The following is a 21289-nucleotide window of genomic DNA, read 5'->3' on the forward strand; positions in this document are numbered from 1 at the left end:
AGTCTACACACCCATAGATTTTGTGATCTGAAAAAAAATATTTTAAAACTATCCGTGGATGCAGTCATATTACTTCCTGCCTGCCCTCCTCCCCTCACTCGCAACCCCCCTCCCCTCTTCATCGCCGGGTGATCTTAACGATGCCATCAAATTAGCGCCTTTTAATTATCTCATCACCCAGAGAGCCCCCGATGTTGATTGGCTAATCAAAAACGTGTGCGGTGTGAGATTGTGAATTTTCACACTGAATTGGAATCTTATTTTCCTTTTGTGTCATCTTCTCAGCACCTCTGCAACTGCTCCAGCTTCCTCCCACATTTTAAAAACTTACATCTAAATGTGTGAATTGGTTGTCTTGATGTGCTGGGCGATCAGGTACAAAGACTTAAATTGACAGTATCGCAAAAAGACGTGCTGGGCAGATCCATTTGTGTTGATTTGTAGTCATTTGTTTGTATTTATTTACATGTCCGCATTCTTCTCCGCATCGATTAAGGTCCACCATCTAATGAGGCCGAGACTCATTAAAGAGCCTCATTGTCTGGCCAGTAGAGTCGAAGTAGAAGACCTTGAGAAATAATGCGAATAAAATAGAGAAAGTAAAGGTGAGACCTGGAAAGACAGACAGAGGGGTCAGGGGTCATGTTGGGAGGGATGATACATCCTTCTAGAGAAGAGGCCTCCTCTGTGGAGTAATCGCTCAGATTTCTTTCTCTTTTCATGTGGCGTCTTTCTGATGTGAGGCCAATCCGTCTGGCTGGCTGCGACTCAAACGGCTCATATTTACTCTCTTCAATCCTCCCATTTCGCCTCCCCCTCCTCTCATTCTCCTTGAGGCTCATCAAGAGACACTTAGAAGCCCCTCCCCATCCACCAGTTGGTACATTGTCACGAATGCAATAAATCCAGAATGTTGATGCCTGAGATCTTCTGGTTGGGGTGAATAATCAAAAGTGGAATAACCTTTTGCAGGCTGAAATTGTTATCCAGTCCTCGAGTTGGGCCAAAATGTTGCTGCTTGCCTCTTAACTGGAGCTCGTAGGAGGGAGCACATCATTCATGTTGTAAATTTAAAATGAATCCTCCGGTGTTTCTTCTTTCGAACATCATGTAGTGTCATTATGGAGCAATCATCGAAACTGACCTCAAGTTGGAATTTTTTTTCTGCCTCATATTCGCAACACTTTATGGGTTGTTTTGCCGTTCGGTATTGTCTCTCGATGACCCGCCGACATTTCGTATTTACAATCATTCCAGCTTGTGTGTGTGTCATTGTGTGTTTATTCATGAGTGTGTGATGGAGATGGATTGTACCGGGCCAAAAATTGCCCATTGGAAGAACTGCTGTTTAATCTCTTGTGTCTGAGGCTTTGCTGTTTTTTGTGTGTGTGTGTGTGTGTGTCTCCCCTTGCACCTCCGCGGGTCGGCCCAGTCGTGTCTGCTGCTAGCCGATTAGCGCGGTGAATGAAAACAATGGCCAGCCCCCGAAAATTGAGGAGCATGAGAGGAGGCCGAGTGGGAATTTTGGGCAATATTGAGAAAATGACCAAATATAGTTGTAAGGAACAGGAAAGAAGCCATTTTCTGATTGGAGAAGCTTTTAAAAATGGAATCTCGTGCAGATATTTTTCTACAGCTAAGATGAAAAGGCTCCAAATTCGCCTACCCTCCACTTTTAGGTGGCTGCAACGCTGCCTGCGGCTTTTTCCATCTCATCGCTGTTCATTCTTTTGAACCTTTTTGTCCTTCTGCTCCACCATCCACACATGCAGCGTGTGAAAATGTGCAGGTGTGATCGATTCGTCTCCAAATGTACATGCACAAGCTACTCTCCATTAGGCCCACGTCTCCAGTGGCTCCTGTTCTTGCCCGTGGCCAGCAGGTGTCACATCGAGAGGAAACTTGGCTCCCGCTGAGTCGCTGGCATTGACTCCAGCTGCCCCCACACACACACACACACACACACACACACAGCTGCTGGCACGGCTCACTTTTCTGACACTCTGACAGAGGGCGGCTGGCTCCCCTCTCTCATGACTGCATTATGCCCACTGGCCTTCACCTTTATCAAAGTGTCTAACGTGAAACATATGCACAAAGCTCAATAAACTGCCCAGCTGACAGAAAAGACCCAATTGAGAATGCAAAGCCATCATGAGAAAATTCATTTATTTAGTCGGGGTCATTTGAGTTTTAAATTAGCCCACAGTATAAATACACTATGAGGTAAACAAATACACTTGGAATCTGGAACACAATCTGTTCTATGACATTGATTAATCTCATTAGACGGTGCCGCTATATTCGCGTTCCTATCGATTTAACGCTGACTTCAAACCCGGATCGGCTTGTTAGCCATTTTCCGTGCAGAAATGACAGGTGTCCCACTCTGGCGCTTCCCCTCCTTGTCATTTGGAGCCAGAACGGGACTAGGAGCTCTCTCATTATGTGCCATTTGCTTTTTGGCTCCCTCATCAGGAATCTGGCAGGGAAGCGTTCACTCAGGGAAGCCAGCAAGTTAAGCAGCAGTCAAGTCAGCCAGGCGAGCATAAAAAGGAAACGGCGACTTGTTTGAGGCCGGCGTATATTCGGCGGCTGGTCTCCTTGTTGCCCTTTGTGGTGGCCGGCGTGCTTTGTTTACTCCCGGGCTTTGTTGGTGTGTGACTCCTGGCAGGAGAACACTGGCCTTTATGCAGCGTGTTTGATGGACTGACTGGGAGCAGCTGGGCAGAACGATAGAACACAAGTGGAAGGCCGTAACTCAGCGACTTGCTCGAATGCAATCTTTCTGGGCAGCATTGTGAAACCAAATCTATTTTTTAAAAACGCCAGTCAGGAATACAAAAAGATTTCTGCGCTCACGAGAAGTCAAGAAAAGATGCTCGCATCGATGCCTGAAAGAGTGACAAGTTTCTACAAGGGAAATGGAGGATGAAAGACAAAACACAAGACAACATCTAATGGCTCGTAATACCGTATTGGCCCGAATATAAGACGACCCTGATTATAAGACGACACCCACTTTTTCAAGACTCAAGGCCAAATTTAATATTTGTACAGAAAATTATTACAGTACATCTGAAACAAATGATTATAACAATATATTCGAGAGAGAAAAAGCTTGTTACTTTGCTTCAAATCATGCAAATCTCCATTTCCTGTTCTCTTATTTTCTTCTCTTTTCTTTCTTACCGCTATTTTTTATTTTTCTTCTTCGTGCTACCGCTATTTTTAGTTTTATTCTTCGTGACAGGGGTTCGCTTCGGCCTGGGGAGTTAAGTGGCGCCATCTAGCATTGTGAATGGGTATAATATCTCGACCCCGAATGTAAGACGACTCCCACTTATTTCAATGCAAAAATCACCGTCTTATATTCAGGCCAATACGGTATTTAGAGGGAACATCAACCACCACAGTAAAAACAATCCATTCATCAAATACGGCGTCGTAGAACACTAGTCAAGCTAGTCAGCGGCTAATTATGTCATCTTGTCACATGATTCTGAGCAGCGAATCAAATGCAGGGAATTTCAACCATTCCTGTTCAGCAATGTGACACACAAAGCTTGATTGCATTTGAGCCATCTGTTAGGTGGCCAGCATTTTTCTGAAGTCTAAATCCACGCAGCTGCTCCTCTTGTACAAATATCCACAGTCAGATCACGACTGTAAATAAAAAATGCGCTTTTGAGGGTGAAAGACAAGTGAAGGGGTAGAGCTGAAGGGGAATACCAACGCCGTTCAGGCCCGCCCTTCTCGGGATCTTCTCGTCGTCACTCTCCTCCTTCCTCATCATTCTTTTACTCTATGTGTCCACCCCTTGCACTTTCATCGCTTTTCCTCCTACTCAGCCCTCTTTTTTTTTCTTTTTTTTTTCTTCCCCCCCACACGCTGACATTTTTTCACCACCCTGAACGCGTCACGCTCGCCTCCTCCCAGACTCCCTCTTGGGTTGTTTGAAGCATGGTCCACACCTAAAATGTCTCCTGCTGAATATGAGATGTGGTCTATTAGGGGTTCAGGTGTGTCTCCCATTCGTCATAAATCTTGGGTCGGTCAGCCAAGACCAGGCTATATTAAAACAACTGGACCACACCCAATATTCCCTCATAACTCACTGTTAACAGGAAATGTTATGTTTACATGGCAACAACATAAAAATAAAAAACGCCTCTCTGAAGTAAAGGCACTTAAAATATCCCGAGTAGGTTCAATGTATAATTTTGAGTTTATTTTAAGATTCTGCTAAAAATAATAATTAAAAATATAATAAAATTCAAAATATTGAATTTGAAATATAAAAAAATGAAACTAATTTATTTAAATAAATAAATATAATAATAAATACAAATAAAGTAATATTTTTTTTAAGTAACCTCTTTGGCTGCACTGAACCTTTCAGCTCAACCAGTGTCCTCGTGTGTACTTAGCATCCCAGAGGAGCGGGATGATTGACATGTCAGGGCACTCGCTTGTCCACCCTGCTTCTTCTTATGCTGTCCCTTCAGGCATCATCTATTCCCTGAGGAGGAGTCAGTCTAAAAACTATAAGACATATTTGATACCCTACCTTCATGCTTTAGTACTCGTTCCACTTAAGTTGCATAAACGAGTTATCGATTATCAAATTAATCTGTTTTGATAATCAAATAACCATCTAGAGAATTTTTATTATTTTTGAATTATCCTAATTTCAGTAATTATTCCTTATTTTTTTAATCATTCATGCAAACAAAAAGATGACCTTTTGTGTTTAATCAAAACATTTGCTAGCGATTGCTTTTAATTTGGAAAACAATAATTGTTTATTTTTTAGATACAAAAAAATACCAAATAAACAACAGTAAATGGGAGAGAAATGTATTTAATAATATACTTTTTACGCAAAATAAAATGTTATTCCATTAATCGACAAAATAATCGATTTTAAACATTTTCAAGAGTGACAGCTTTAACTGCAGCAAGCAACATTTCTTTTCATTTACTACAGTTATTATCCTGCCCGCTTAACTTTTGCCAGGCAAAACTATTCTGATTAAGACTCCATTTCAAACCGGGCCAGGCGAGAGCGAAATGAGCACGCATGTTCCTCGCCCATGGAGCATCCTCTGTCAACGTGATGCATGGTTTTCATTTACTCAACTTGTTCCGTAGTCACTCATTGATATTCATTGCACCTAAAAGCCTCTCCATATGAAGACTACGATGCTAAAGTGGAACTTCTCCCGCCTTGATAATCCCAACAAAGGCTGGCTAATAAACCGTCATTACAACCAGCAGGCTATTTAGTTGTAATCCCTTCATTGCTCACAATAAGACAAATCAATTAAGCAGGTTATTTGTTCGGATGAGGTAAATCCAGGTGTGCCGCTATTTCATTTTTATGTCCTCGGGTAAATTTAGCAAGAAAATCATTTCAGATTTGACACTGGTGGAGAACAAGTGAAAGCATTCCATCGTTATTCAAGCAGATGCTCTGCTTGTCAGTTTGGGACAGATACATTCATAGGAAGTCCGGAAGTTTCGATGCTATGCAAATCCCCGCGCATTTGAATGTGAGCCTCGCATTGTCAAATCATGTTGTGCACGCCACGCCACGCCACGCCACGCCACTGCAGCCAGCCCATCTGCTGCGGCGCGATACATATTCATCTATCCGCACGCTTCTTCACATTGTTACTTCCTCCATGTCCTTCTCTCTTTCACGCCCATAAATGCACAGCGATATTAAAGCTCTTAAATTCAAGTCATGGGATTTTGATTTGGAACAGCAGGGAGGGATTATAGACGTCGTTTAATTTCCCCCGGGTTTGGTGTCTTGGAAGAGCAAAGAAGCATATGGCTGCCAGCCTGTTGCTTTTTATGGCCACCTTCTTGACCAACATCCATATATAACGTCCATGTGTGTGTTTATGTACCTCCAGATGACATTACCTGGCCTATGCAGGTTTTTAATTGGCCATTTAATGTAGCATAGGCAGCGTAATTGTCTGCTAAGAAGCACTGCAACTATTGACAATATAACTCTGTATCATTTTAATAGTCATTTTAAAAGTTTTGGCTCATTGACAACGGACATACTACTATACCAGTGTCATAAATTAAACTAAAGTGGATTGTCAAATATTCATATACAAAGGGTGTTTGACATTTGGATTATAGACGGAGTTTGCCATGCTAAAACTGCTAGCAAGATTTGAATGTAGCGTCACGTTTACTAATCTTTCTCTTAATCCACACCCACTCATTTACTTTTACTGACGTAACTCTAAAACATAACTATGACATGCTGTTATGAAAGTAGTAAGTTGCCATAAACACCCATAGAGAACCAGTTTTAACATATTAGCAGCGTGAGAGATTCTAAGCTAGCTTTAGCATTTTGGTTTATTTATGTTCCTCACTAAATTCCCTGTCTGACAGACTCGGTCAGTTGGGGTTTTTTTTTTTTTTTTGGTGTCTCCGTGTGCACTGAACCTGTCGGTGTATTTCACATCCCATTGGGGCTCGGTGATTGATTTGTCTGGCACTTGTTAGGCCATCTCGTCTGGGGATGACGATTTTTTTTTTCTTACGCTTCAGTCCGATTTAAGTTGTACGTCATCACGACGCAATCTGCAGCCTGTCACGGAAACATATCCAGTCGTATTAATATTGACAGGTACTTTGTCAAATTAATTTGTGTGGAAGTGCCTTGTTCGTTCTTGTATGCCTGGTGGTGACTCATTGATACCAACAAATGTCAAAAACACCTGAGGGAAATGAAGACCAAAAACGAGAAGATCTCATCCTCCATCTCTTGATCGTCACCTTTCTGAGCCAAACGTCCAAAAAGCGCCAGATAAGAGGCGACTCGCTATCGTGTGCCGTTAGCAGACGTGATCATTAAACTCACCACGCTCTGTTGTCCTCCCTTCTCTTATCCACCCTTTATTTTGTCCTCTAATCCACTGCCAAAAAGGCTGACATCATCATCATCACCAGCATCAGCGGCCACAGAGCAAATACTTTGCTGATCAGATAGTGACACTGCAGTCTGCAATAAGAGTGAGCTGATAAAAAAAAAAAAAAAAAGAAAAGAGGCTTGTCAGCAGAGAGGGTGGACATTGCGAGAAGAAGCTCTCTTGATAACACCTCCTATCTGCATCTCAACTATTGTGCTGACCAAGAGTCGCTGTTTATTTTATATCGCAAACAGACACAAAAATGCCACGAGACACACCGGCAATGATATTAGCTGGATAGTGTAAGAAATCCAATATAGAATCTGCCTTTGTAAAGATAATAATGCTTAGTTTTTATTACATTGTCAGAGTAGTATTGATTTGACGGTGTTTATAATGGCAGTTTGTCGTGGTGCCAAATTGCAGTGAATTATATTAACAGTTGCTTCTGCTTGTAATATTTTGACCATACTTTTGTCGAAAGACCAACAAAAGCAAAGTTGGGGGTTTTGGATTTTCGATGTCAGTAATTGAAAATACACTCAAACCGATGGATCGAAATATTTCCTTGTTCACTTCGCAGCAGGTCAAATGTATCATTTTCAGTTCTCTACATTATTCATGCAAAGACAGGAAATGATTGCTTAGTCCAAGTATGCACACTTGAAAAGATTTTTGCCCTTTATTATAATATTTATGACTTAAAGCTCAAGTCCACTTAAATAATATGAAACGTGATCGTAAAATCGGAGATTTGGCACTAGATGTCTAATTGCTGTCACTTGTTTTTTAAAAAAAACTATTTTCTTCCTCCTGAATAATTGCAAACATCAGCAGAATATTAAATTTAATAACATAATTTATGCAGTTGCAGTTTTGCAATGACCACTCCCAGTATGCATGTGTGCAATGTTGCCAAGACTTTCTCACACCTGCCAAGTGCGCATCACACACACACACATGTGCACACACACACAGACCAAAATGCATTTTACCCCAAAAAAAATAATAGAAAATAAATAATATCCTCAGGACAGTGGGTGGTAGCCAGTAGCAGTTTAAGGGAAATTAATGAGCTCTTATAATGAATTCATCACCACCAACCTGTGTGTTGTTGCCTGTGGGAAAACCACACACACACACACACACACACACACACGTTGCAGCCCACGGGGAAGGCTAGATTCACAGACAGAGATGGGGACTGTTCAATCACTATGGTTACACAGATGGGCCCCAGAGAGAGGCTGGCCGCTACTGATGCTCAAGGCGACGGACACACACACACACACAGCTAAACTAACACACACTCTATACCGGCACATATATGAAGAATGATGCCATGTTTCTGTCCGCCTCTTTGATTTGTGAATGGCAGCTACAAGTGAATAATATTAAATCCAGACTGTTTTTTTAGGAAATACTAGTTTTGTGTATTCATGAGCCAAACAGTCACTTGACATCATCATGTAACATCTCAATCTTGGCTTTATTCTTTCGGGCCCCGAAGCCTGCTCCGTGGCAGCCTGGCACACAAAAACTCTTTGTCTTCATACTATAAAGTTTGATTGTCCGTTTTCTTATCAGAGAATTGCAGCAGAGATGGCAGTAAAGCGAACGGTGCGTCTTTGTGTGGGAACGTGTTGTATCTGCTTGAATTGTCTGAGAATAGATGGCTCTCAGGAACAGGGAATTAGGTCAGAGAATGGTGGCGTTGGACTTTCTGTACTTTCCTCCTCGTAGTCTACAACCGTCGTCTACTTCCTCATTTCTTCGGCTCACCGTCCATCCCCGAGGGGGCACCTACCCCGAGTCTCGGAGGACGCGGCAGCCTGACAACCCGGCAGCCCCGCCGTCGTCCCCTGAGGGGAGTGAGAGAAGCCATCCATTCTAGTCCATGAAGTGAAACGGGAGCGGGGACAAGATTTGCGTCGGCGGCTAAAATAGAGCCTGTTGCCTGGTGCGGACATGTGACCACGTGAAGCACATTCGAGGATGATGTTGACACGTTGTCGTTGATGCGGTGTGGTGCAGAGGCCTTCTGGTGCTCTCGGTGTGCATGGTGACTATTTTTAGATTAGGACACATGACTGGGAAACACAAGCCGCTGTGTTCGGTTTCACCCATCTGCATGTTTCTCCGTGGGGCACTCAGGGCAGACAACGAGGCACTCTATTTTATTTTATTTTTTTATTTTATATTTTATATTATTTTAATTTATTTTTTATTTTTATGGTTATTTCAATTTTTTATTTTTGCTTCGGCAGATAGCTTGAGATCTACTAAGTCTTTCTCAGTGAGAAGATTATTTTTTTATTTTAATTTATTATTTATTTTTATTTTTGATATTTATTTCAATTTTTTTTATTTTTGCTTCGGCAAGATAGTCTTTCTCAGCGAGAAGATAATTTTTTCATTTTCATTTATTTTTTATTTTTATTTTTGATATTTATTTCAATTTTTTTTATTTTTGCTTCGGCAAGATAGCTTGAGATCTACTCAGTCTTTCTCAGTGAGAAGACGTAAATAAAATGCGCTCTCGTCACCGGCAGGGACCCGAACAGAATCAGTCAAGTGCAAATGTAATCTACCTAATCCATTTCTCCGAGTGCAGCAACCTTCACCAGAGGTGGTATAATTACGTCGCATCTTATGCATTCTGTAATGCCCCTGCATTTTGTTTCTCCGGCTTCCGTCCGGCGTTATTTCACAGTGCATATTTAAAGGCCGCGGTCGATCATCGCAGCCGATAACTGTATTTTCCCGTTTGTTTACGTGTTGTTTGAGGCTTGCCGAAATGCGCTATTGTTTGTGATCCTCGGCGGATGTGAGGATAATGTGCGTCTTAGTCAGCACAGCGCTAGCTCGCGGCTTATAAAAGTGGTTTCGGGGTAATTGACTTCAATGAGGCAAAACTGCAGAACAAAGGTAGGGAAACAAAGCAAAATTAGGAGGAACGTCAATCAAAGGTGGGGGTACAAAAGTTGACGTACAGTTTAAGCAATGACAAAACGCTGTTTGAATGAATCAGAGGTGACAGCGCCGCCTACGCTAGCATTTTTCTCCTTCCCGTCGGCCTTCTGACCAACATGTAGCTGGTTAAAATGTTAATGACTTTAATAATGTCAGCAAAGAAATGAATGCTCATCAATCAAGCTGTTCTATGAAATCCCATAATGCTGACATGAATAGCGACTCGATGCAAATGAAGCCGTTTGACACTCCTCTGCTTACGATATATGGTATATAAAAATCCTTCAAACTGATTTTGTTTACATGTGCGCAATCTCTTTTGACATGGCAGCTTCTCTCCAGGCATTCTTTTGACTCTTCATATCTTTTTATTAGCTTGACAAAGCGTCTTGTAAAGAGTCTCTCGTTTTTTAGATATATTTGAGTACTTTCTGCACTGGTTCTCTTCATTGATGGTTTTAAATGTGTAGGCAAATGGTCACCAGCTAGCTAGCTCTTTGGCTAGCTACTGCTACGGCTAAAACATTTTGCAGGGTCCCCTCAAAGTCATTAATCATAGCCTCCACTCGTAACTATCAATCTGATGAAATGAGAAGCTATGCTAATTGCTAAGCTAATCTACGATTGTCGCTGCTAGCGCGTTTAACACCGGAAATAACTGCTTGGGTGACTGAGTGTACTTTTTACTGATGACTGGCTAGAAACACGTTAAAACGAAAATTTTCGGATTGCTTCTCAAACCAAGGTCGTTGGTTCTCGCTGTCAGTCTGATGCCACCCAGAAGGTCACCTTTGTGTCGAGCGTGCGTAAACCGGGCTCGTGTCTGTCGTGAGGAAGTAAGTCGCTCGCTTATCTCCTCCCAGCTCGGCGGGTGAAGTTCGGGAAAATGTGTGACGCCGCTTCTTACTTACTTTCATCTGTTTTTGTGCGCCAGGTCAATGGAGGTCGTGATCACTCATCGTTTTATGACCGTAAAACGGTGTATGCTAAATAGGCTATTCGTGTGTGCATGCGTGTGATTAAACACTATCCCGTAGTATAACATCGGCCCTCATCCATTCCTAATTAGTGCATGATCAATAGCGGGATGTTGTGATAGCGTGTGCGGGGGGCCGTGTCCGAGAGGGGGGTGGTTGTGACATTTGAGCGGGCCGGGATTACTCCGTTGACCTTATCGCTCTGATTAGAATTCAGTTCCGCCACGTTCTCACCTTGCTCACAATGGGCCGCTAGGAATGTGAAATTCCAACACAACATTTTTTTGCATTTGGGACCAAACACAAGTAAATTGTCGTATGGAAATTCCTTAATCTTTTTTGTTTGTTTTGCTGTGTGACGACCACTCGCTGTCATCTCAAGGTTTTTACATCCCACAAGAACAAACGTGTCGACATATCCGTGACGACTATCAAACTTCTTTTTATAACTGTGTATGTGAGACAATACGCTCCAGTGTTTTTTTTTTTATGGTGAGATCTTGTAGTGTAATCCCTAGACGTACAAAGACGCAAGGATTCCGCCTCAGTGCTTCATGTTTGTTTTTCTATGTATGTCCCAAATGAGCTGGTGAGTTGAGTGAGAGGAAAATAATTAAATCGGAAAGAACAAAGGGAGGGAATAACTTCCCCACACTTAAAAGCAGTGGCGCGCAAGAGGGGTGGGTCACCAGGGGCATCCACAGCACCACATTTCAAAATCAGATTGCCTTTTGAAAAAAGTTGGTGAGCTCAAAATTTCAAGGCAAAAAACTTAAATAAAAAAAAAAATCCCATTTTTAAAATTATTTAAACAAATATTAGTGAAAATTAGCTTATTGTTTAAAATTAATTTAAAGAAAATATTTTAATTTTCACAATGTGAAAATTAGCTTTCCCATGTTTTTAACAAAGACCCTTTTATTGTCCCCTAATTTAAAGAAAGAAAGAAAAAAACTCAGCTAGTTGTTTTGGAGCAAACACATTGTTGCCATAAATGTCAATAATTTATATTTAGTAGTTGTTCCAACTTAAATGACAGTTTTATACCAGAAAATACAAGTTCGAAAATGGTATCACTCAGTGGGTGAAATTGCAGCTTCTCATCCATTTTGTTCCTTCCTCTCTTCTGTTTGCCTCTCAGCTTATCGTGTGTGACAGGCGTAAATAATAAAGCGCACCGACGTTGATTGCAAACCATTTAGCCTACGATTATACACCTTCTTCATATAAATGCAGTCATGCAAAAAAATGAAAAAACCTCAATTATGATCTTTTTTTGTTTATTCTGCCAGATGGGTAGTTTTGGAAGGATATTTGGATAAACGTTCATTCTGGGAGTCCTGTGATTTTTTTTTTTTTGTCAGCCTGAGGAGTGTTTATTTGTGCGTGCTAGCTTAACGACACTCACTCCATCTTTTATAGCCATTCAAACAGAATCCTGTCGAGCAAAAGCTGTTGCCTAGAAGTGCAATGTTGTCATCCGGCAAACCTGGAGCGTAGCCCGCCGTGGCCTCCGTTGCAGATTTATGGAGTTTGCCGCTCTCCGGGCTCACCGTTGGGGAAGAGGTGACTTGATTGTGTGAGAAATCGAAACCCGTCACACCTGTTTGAAAGCTCGCGCTGCTCGCAGAAAAGCGGCGAGGGAAGAAATTACCGCACATATAAATGGATGCCGGGAATGGATGATATTACGGAGGAAGCTTGTGGAGCAATAGCTGTAAAACTGCAGTTGTGGCGAGTAAGACGGCACCAGGGGAGCATTTTGGGGCAAAATAATTCCTCTGTAAACTCTAATGCTGCCAGCTTAGTGATAACATGCGTGAGTAGACCTTAGCTGGAAGAAGATGGGTGGTTGGGCATTGAGCGAAAGAGTGGACGGGTTGGAAAAGCAGACCGGAATTGATAGTCAGAGGAGCAAAATGCTCTGAGAGCCTCCCACGTTCTCCATCGCCTCCTGTCATGACATGGGGGGATTGCCAAGGACGTTAGCGTCCATTAAAATTGCAGTATGTTTACATAAAATGAGGGCAGTCCTGCACACTCCTTCGCAGCCTCCTCATCTCGTGTTCTTATGGGACGGAAGAGCCCACGGTGCGGCAGGTTTCGGCAGCAAAATGTATATACAAATATATATAACAAATATATATATATTTTTATATATAAATATATATATAATATATTATTTAAAATTTCTTTCAATTTATATATATATATTTTTATATATATATAAAATCAGCATTACCCAATTTTCTAAATTCTACTATAAATATTCATTCATCAATATATATATACATATATTAAAAAAATATATAATATATTTAAAAAGATATATATATATATTTATATATAAATATATATATAAATATATAATTTGAAATTTCTTTCAATTTATATATATATATATATATATTTTATATATAAAATCTGCATTACCCAATTTTCTAAATTTTACTATAAATATTCATTCATCAATATATTTATACATATATAAAAAAATATACAATATATTTAAAAATATATATATATATATATATATATATATATATATCAGCACGACCCAATTTTCTAAATTTTACTGTAAATCATTCATCAATTTATTCATGTTCTGCTGTTAATTATGTAGTCCCTAAAACTTCTTTTTCTACTCCATTTTTGGGTTAACTTCACTTTGCATGCACGCAAATCCTCGCCCCTAGTGATGTCATACTCTGTTGTCAAGCTCCTGAATGATTCACCACACCCTATTGCAGGCTCCATTTACTCACTGATTCCTTGTCCGTGGGTTTCCTCCGCCAATCATCTCCCCTTGGGCCGCCACCTAGGCCTATTTACCCTCGGAGCCCTTTCAGCGACTATCTCTCACGCTGCGTGAAGCACGCGTGACCACCTAGGAGCGCCCGAAGGAGAAAGTGGTGGAAGATGAAGCGAGAGGCCCAATACAAAAGTAGCAGAAGCGAGAAGAGATTCGGGCCGGTGAGGATGATGACGTGTCAGGAGAGGCTTGTGGCAAATAACAAGGAAGTTAGGAGGTAACGAGCCTCTCCTCCAGGTGTATTTGCAACCAAAACATCATGGAAAACAACTTTAACTCCCAGATTGATTCCGCCTCAAACGTCTTCTCAGCCAAAGTATCTGCATCTATTACCAGATTGGCTTTTTTCCCTCAAGAGAAAATATTTCGGCTTCAACAAGTGCATTTATCATCAAGGAGTGAATTTGTCGCTATCGTTTAATCGTAAGACTCGCTCGCCGATTGCGCGACGGCCGAGCGATCGCCACAGGGACGCTCGTTTATCTCTCTGGGAAGCTTGGCAGATGTAAATACAGGAAGCAAGCGAGCATTTTCATTCAAACGCCGGCAATCTATTGACTGATTCTCTATTATCCGTGCTCATGGATTAGCTCTAATCACGACGGTTATATTATGGACAGTAATCCGCTGATAAAAGGTGGCTATTAGGGCGCTAACTAGCATAATCTGATCTCAATTCCTTCCCTTTGCCCTTAATTATTTCATTTTCAGATAATCTTTGAATGTCTGCTCTGGGGCGAGGCGGCGAATATGCTTCCCAAAAGTATTACTAACTTTTTCGAACATGAATGAATTTTTGAATGTTCGGCCACCGGCAACCCCTTCCCTCCCGTTGACGATTATTTTCCGTCATGCGACATCCGGACGAACTACACTATAATAATACCAAGAAGACTGTGCCTATTCCAGTGAGTTAAAGAAATAACCTAATGTTGACCCTGTGAGAATAAACTCATTAGGTCTGAAAATTGAAATCAAATAATCTTGTGGATTGAAGACAAGTAATCAAATTAAAAAAAAAAAAATTATCCCAGAAAATTTAATTTACTCATATATGTAAAATGGAAAGATAATATGACAGCTGAATGAACAGTAAAGTGACACTGAGTAATTAATGGTGCTCAGACCAAGACTGCAGAGTAGATTTTATTTATCTATTTTTTGTACCACTGTTTAATATGGGCGCGGCTCGGCCGCCATTCGATTAACGGAAATAACAAAATAATATAAAGGTTGACCTTTTCTATATGCCGTACTCTAAGCAATCAAGCGTGAATTGTCGTGATCAGCAATGGGAGCATGTGCATAAATATTTTAGACATTTACAGTACTCTGTACTGAAAAACGCAAATCAGCTCTTAGAGCTTCTATTCTGCAATAAAATCAACAAAAATCTCCAATTGTGAATTTATTTGACCTCCACCAAAAGTGAAAATCCAAATTTCAATTAACATCATTGCAAGATTGATTTTTTTTGTTTGTTTTTAACTGGTGTCTCGTTTTCAAAAGTAGATCTTCAGTTTTACTCAGTATATTATATTTCTGGCCAGAGAGGGTAATTCATTTTAACAGTGCTGGTTAATTAGGGAAAGGAGAAAATGCAAATTTCTTTCAATCCCAACATGACCCTGATGATTCCTAAAGAAGGTCCTCAATAACTGTACACAGTGCCCGGCGGGAAGCCTCTCCTGGCTGGTCTCATTCTTTTGCTCTAATTAGAATTAGTGTGCCGCAGTCCAAATGGGTCTCGGGGAGGTCTCTGCCATATCTCGAAGGCGATAAGATCCTCAGTCACTGCAAACGATGGCGGTCATAACTTCATTAACGACTTGGATGACTTTTCCCAACTCTGCTGGATGCAGTCCACAGGGGGAAAGCAGGTCTTGAATTTAGCATCCCTATCGTATTAAGAATGATTGAATTATTTTTTTTTTTTTTTCTGTGTGCATCAAAATTGCGAGATGATCCTCATTCTGATGCTTCTTGTCATTTGTTAAACTTGACCGGACTTGTCTTAATGATTATGGCCTCACTTGTAACCTCAAATGTCTTTCTCGCCATCACTTTGGAGACAAACAGGTCAATCACGATCTTGCTCTCCGCTGTGATTGTTGTTGACTTTAGCGTCGTTATTGCCCATCTCGCTGGACGCTAATGCGCTCTTTGTAATCATATCTGGCCCTTCATCACATTTATTCCCCTTTGTTCCTTGCCTTGATTTGAAAGTATCTTGGAGAATTGCTACTTGAGTTTGAGGAGTTTTGATGAATACAGAGCTAGATAAATGTTAGCATCAGGCTAACTGTCCTTTTTTGCTTCTCTAATCCAGTCCACAAATGTGACTGATTCATTCTTTGAGTTATATATGCCTCACATTTAAATGCATCTAATAGCTGAGCGTATTTGTCCAACACTGAGCAAGATGTTACTCTCGCAATTCATTTCACACTTGGTTACCAAGTGAAATTGCTGTCTGGATGGAGAATATAGAAGGAGAGATCAATATATTACTGCCACGCAATATAATTCACTAAAAGCATTGGGACATCAACAGAGAATACATACATATATGTATATATATTCTTTTTTTATGCATATATATAAACGACTAGTCAGATACTTAATGCAAAAGTCCGGCAAAGCGATTTCTCGTGCCCATTGACTTGAATGGGGCTAAATCATCATTGTGTTTCAGGAAAGAGATTGATGGCTGCTCTCAATGGTTTGGTCAGCCATTCTATTTAAAAAGGCAGGTCAGTCAGCCAGTTAAAGGATCCGACCTTTATTGTGCCCGTCTGACGTCTCTATTCATCATCAACAGGCTGCGGCCCGATGAACTCACCCAGATGCACGGGGCTCCTTTTTGTCCCCTTCAAAGGTGCAAATTCTGGTTTTTCTATTTGGCAAGCCTGGCCTGAAGTTTCTCACTCTTTATTTTCTGCTATATTTGAAGAGAGAGCAAAAAAACCTCCAAGGTCACTTTTGGTGTCTCTCCGTTAGAGTTGGTGAGTTCCTGACAAGACCCAGACAGTTTTAATTTTTCACTGTCTGTCAGGACTGAACCCGCGAGACGGATATAAGCAGAGGAAGATGTTCCGACTTTTCGGTGTTATCTAAGCCGTATTCATTTCTCTGCTCTTATCTGTCTGTCAGTAATGGGCCTTCAGTGATTGCTGCCAGAAGATAGGCGCAGTGGATGGACTGCCGCTTTGGAGCTGGGAGAAGCTTTCCGATAGATGTCGTAGCCGATACCTTGTTTTGACCATTGGCGAGAAGTCAAATCCAATTGAATGTCACTTTGACAGATGTCACGCCTCAGGCTTGATCTGATGGGGGAACTTCCAGTGGCCCATCTGTGCAACTTCAAGTACATAAAAGGTCCTAATCGTCCTCATTCTGCGATGATGTGAAGTAATTCAATGATGAGAGGGAGACTGAATGGAAAAATGCTTACCTTAAGCAGTGGCTTGACTTGAGTCATTAGGATTCATGCATTATTCAAGATATTTTCTGTAGAGCAGGAAAAAAGCATGGCTTGCAAATGAATACAGATCACGCCTGTTCCACTCCAGTCCTGTAGGTGGCAGCATTGTAAAATAAAATATCAAATTAATCAGCCCAAAGAGATTCATTTGGAAATTCATCTAGATTTAAAAAAGAATTTTGATACCCCAGTTTTAATGTTTCTTTTTTTTTTTTGCGAGCTAACTAATCAACAAAGGTGATCAAAACACACCAGCTCTATAAAGTATTGCAGAAATTGATTTTGAAATAAAAGGACCAACAAATTTCTTGCCTGTCCACTCAACCACCCAAGTTTCATGGAACTCGGTTACCTACTTTTGGAACCCCCACAACGGCTAAGCAAAAAATAGAATGGACAAAAGTGAAGCATGTACACTACGGGCTGAACAATATCTTGACATATAAGTGCCACTGAATTGTCCGGAGAGCATATAAACTCCGCTTGCTCATATTCTGTCAAGACGAAAAAAGAAAAAAAAAAAAGTCAAGTGGCCTCAGATGACTTTACCACTCTTCACTTTTCTTGCCTATTGCCAAGTAGCGTTTAGGGAATCGGGGGAAATATAGTGAAGAGGACGGGTTGATAAGCGAGTGGAAAGCATGAGAGATGGGGAATGGGCTCCTGCTGTCTTTACTTTGGAGGGGTGGGGGTAAATCCCAGTTGGTTCCACCCCCGCTGTAGTGCTGGGTGAGACCCAGTCAGGGGTGTTTGAAGTACCGGTCGGTTATTACGTGGATGAACTGGGTCGCTATTCTACATTTAGCGCACCGTATCGGAGGACTTCTCGTGCCCCTCCAACAAATAGAAATCTTTCCCGGAGCAGAAGCAAAGTGACTCGCGGAGAGATTCCCGGCACAGCGGCGCTCGGGGGGGATGCTGATCCAATTCTTTAATCATCATCTTGTAAATGCGTGGGTTGGCGGAGAGGCAAGCCTAGTGAGATATTTTGGAAAAGGGCCCCCGATGGCCTCTTATCATTTTACATTGTGGCAATGATAACTTTAACAACGGCTATAAAGTTAGCTGGCTAGCTGAGTTGAGCGTTAAGAACAGAATAAAATGGATTTTGCAGTCAGTGAAAATATATCAAATTATCGTCCAGTTGGGTATCATTTTTTTTACCTTGGTCAAATCGGGTTGTTTATCTGCAAAACAAATTGAAGCAACTTCCTGGGTGGGTCCAATTTTGTGCGTTGTTATTGTTGAATCCACTTTGACTCCAAAGAGTCGATGCAATAACACACGACGAAGAGGCTCTAAATTCAGAACAGCACAAGTGTTTAATAATTCACCCAAATAGTTTCCTCTCCCTCACTGCCCTCCCTCTCCGTCTCCCGCCCTCTCTCTCTCTCTCTCTCACTCTCTCTCTACCATTTGCAAGGTCAGTGCTTGTCTTCTGTCGTCACTTTTCTCACACAGTCCAGACGTGCACACCGCTTTTGAGGAAGAGGATTTATTTGTTTTTATATTTATTTTTAAGAAGGGTGGACAACATAACTTCAGTTGTACGGACCCACTGAGCGTGCGTAGGCGCTCTCCTTCCACTCCACGAGGACGCACGGAGCTGGGCGCGCGTGCAAGGAGCGAGCCCTTTTGGATTTAAAACCATAACATTTATTCCTTCGTTGATTGGCGTTTCTCCCGAGCGCACGCCACTAACGCGGCGATGCGCGGACACAGATGTCCTCATCCTCGCCTGGCTGTCTGTCATTTGGGTGTCCGAGCCGGCACCGCCAGCAGCAGCCTTTAGGATTCATCATCAGCCGCTGCCGCGCCGCTTCCTGCCGGGGGGGACAAGTGGGAAGAGCCTCGGAGCTGTGATTTGTACACTTTGACGATGTCTTGAGACGCGCGGCGGGGGGGTGAAAGCTTGCAAGATGATGACAGTGAGTAGAAACGTCAAATTTGCCTTGGGTTGCATGCATGCCGGGGGAAGGAAGCTCATATGGGCGTTTCTGTCATTGCCGGCGCCTGCGTGCGCGTGCGTGCGTGTGTGTTGTGGGGGTGTCGGGTTCCTCTTGGGAGTTTAGGGAATAACATTACATCATAACGTTCCCCGGTGAATGACTCCGCAAATTGGTTTAGAATGAAATGCGTGTTTTTCATTCAGAAAGGTGCAGGAGGTGATGTCACACGTGCACACATGTCACTATAGGGCGGATGCGACGGTGCCCCCCCCCCCCCCCCCTCACACCTTGTTTTGTGCAAAGAACCGAGTCACAACGATTTAAATTGGGGAGGGGGACGCGGGGGGTCGATGCAGCTGTCAGTGTGCATGTAGCCGGTTTAGGTGGCCAAACAAAATCCAGGCTGTGTGTGTGTGTGTGCATGGTGTTGGTTAATCCCACCGCGGATCAGCTTTTAGCTCCACGATGCCGTCTTGCAGCGCCTTTTCTCCCTCCCTCCCTTCCTCTCTCCCCTCTCCCATTCATTCTCTCATAAACAGGCACTTTACCTGATTACAATATTGCATTCGAGTTCACCAATCGTGCGCTTTTGCTTGGTTTCGGTTCAGAGTCTTTTTTTTTTTATTTTTTTTGGAGAGAGCCAGACGCTGTTCTGTTTGGAGGCTGCACAAATCCGATTAGGACTTTTTTGTGGAGAGACAACCGGCGTTTTGGGAGCAGCGCAAAGCGGTCTTCTCACTTTTTGAGAGCCTAAAAAAAAGGGGGGGGGCTTCTGTTTGTAGTTTTTAGCAGGTTTACAAAGCCGAGGGGAAAGCAGCACCACATTGGGATGGTGACTTGCGTGGTGCGTTTGCTGACCACCTCGGTAAGGTTGATTTCAGTACTGCATAGTTTACAGTCAAAATAATCGTTAGGATACAAACGCAATAACCTTAAAATGTGGCAGCTCGTGGACGTTGGCAGTAAAAATGCCAAATGTAGAGGGCAAAGAGTCCCTTGTAAAACAGTTATGCACATACATCAGGGATCCACCCATGTGGATGGTGGTGGGGGGGGGTGCGGGGGGCGGGGACACGTTTACTGCAATGTTGCTCTGCTTTAATGGGAGAGCATTTAGCTTCAGCAGTGTTTGCATGAAGTCACTTCCACGTTCCATATACGAGTTTTGCAATTTTTGAAGTGACACAATTAAGCTTAGAATATCCAATACCATCAAAATCAATCTGTTTTTCCAAAGGTAATTAAGATCCGTTCTAATTGCCACTGATTTACTACATTCAATTAAATGTGGAGGTGTCTTTAATAATTGCCGAGATGTGTTTCTAATATTTTGTTCCTTCAAATTGATAGTCGTAGTGGGACATGGAGATGTTTATGGAGATGTCAGAAAAGTTCCATGCCTTTCAAACTCCATGTTGGCGTTGGCTTCATCCAGTGCCACAAATGAGGCAGAACAACTTGACGATGATTCTCACAATCCGCTAAGCATCTGACAATTCCTGGCGGAGAAGAACATCAGTGTGCTGGAACAACCAATGATGGATTTGAAACATCATTTGTGACATCAGTCCTGGAACTTTTCTGACACAACCCATATACAGCATTAATATTGAGTAGTGGTATTAAAAACATCAACGTTTCTAATACAGTCTTGATCATGAAGCTAAAACTAATATTAGAAACAGCCGTCATTATGATTGATCCTGATTCCGAAAACATGAGAAAGACAATAATGATTATGGTTTAAAGAATATCTCCTGCTGTGGATCCCATTTTGTTCTAGTGCAGTGTCCCTAATGAAGTGTCCGGTGGCTGTAAATTTCCTCTCCTGCCCGAAAGGCTTGATGCTGGAAATGATGACTAATAATATTTTTATCTCTGCATCAGACAGCCTCTCTTACTAGAAGCAGTCCTAAGCGATCATACTCCATCTTCATGCATCATTTTGTTTTTTAGGGCAACTCTTAATGTAGCTCTCTTAGGAAAGGTATCATAAATTTACAGGCGCGCCGCACAGAAATTTGGCACCTCCCTGACGGATGCGAGGGAGCGCTCAGGTCAGAGATCTGTGAAGGGTTGTAAACAGCCAGGACGTTTTCATTACCTGTGAACTAATCAGTCAGGTGGTGATTGCAGAAAGAGGAGCGGTG

General features: G+C 42.0%; 1 protein-coding gene across 1 annotated transcript in view; it reads left to right on the forward strand.

Annotated features, from left to right (window-relative positions):
• Nucleotides 1–21289, forward strand: part of schip1 (schwannomin interacting protein 1) — a 137379-nt gene that overhangs the window by 78592 nt on the left and 37498 nt on the right. The gene's annotated exons all lie outside the window — the stretch shown is intronic.

The sequence above is a fragment of the Syngnathus floridae genome, chromosome 7 (assembly GCF_059516105.1).
Source record: "Syngnathus floridae isolate MCC-2025c chromosome 7, RoL_Sflo_1.0, whole genome shotgun sequence".
Taxonomy (NCBI): domain Eukaryota; kingdom Metazoa; phylum Chordata; class Actinopteri; order Syngnathiformes; family Syngnathidae; genus Syngnathus; species Syngnathus floridae.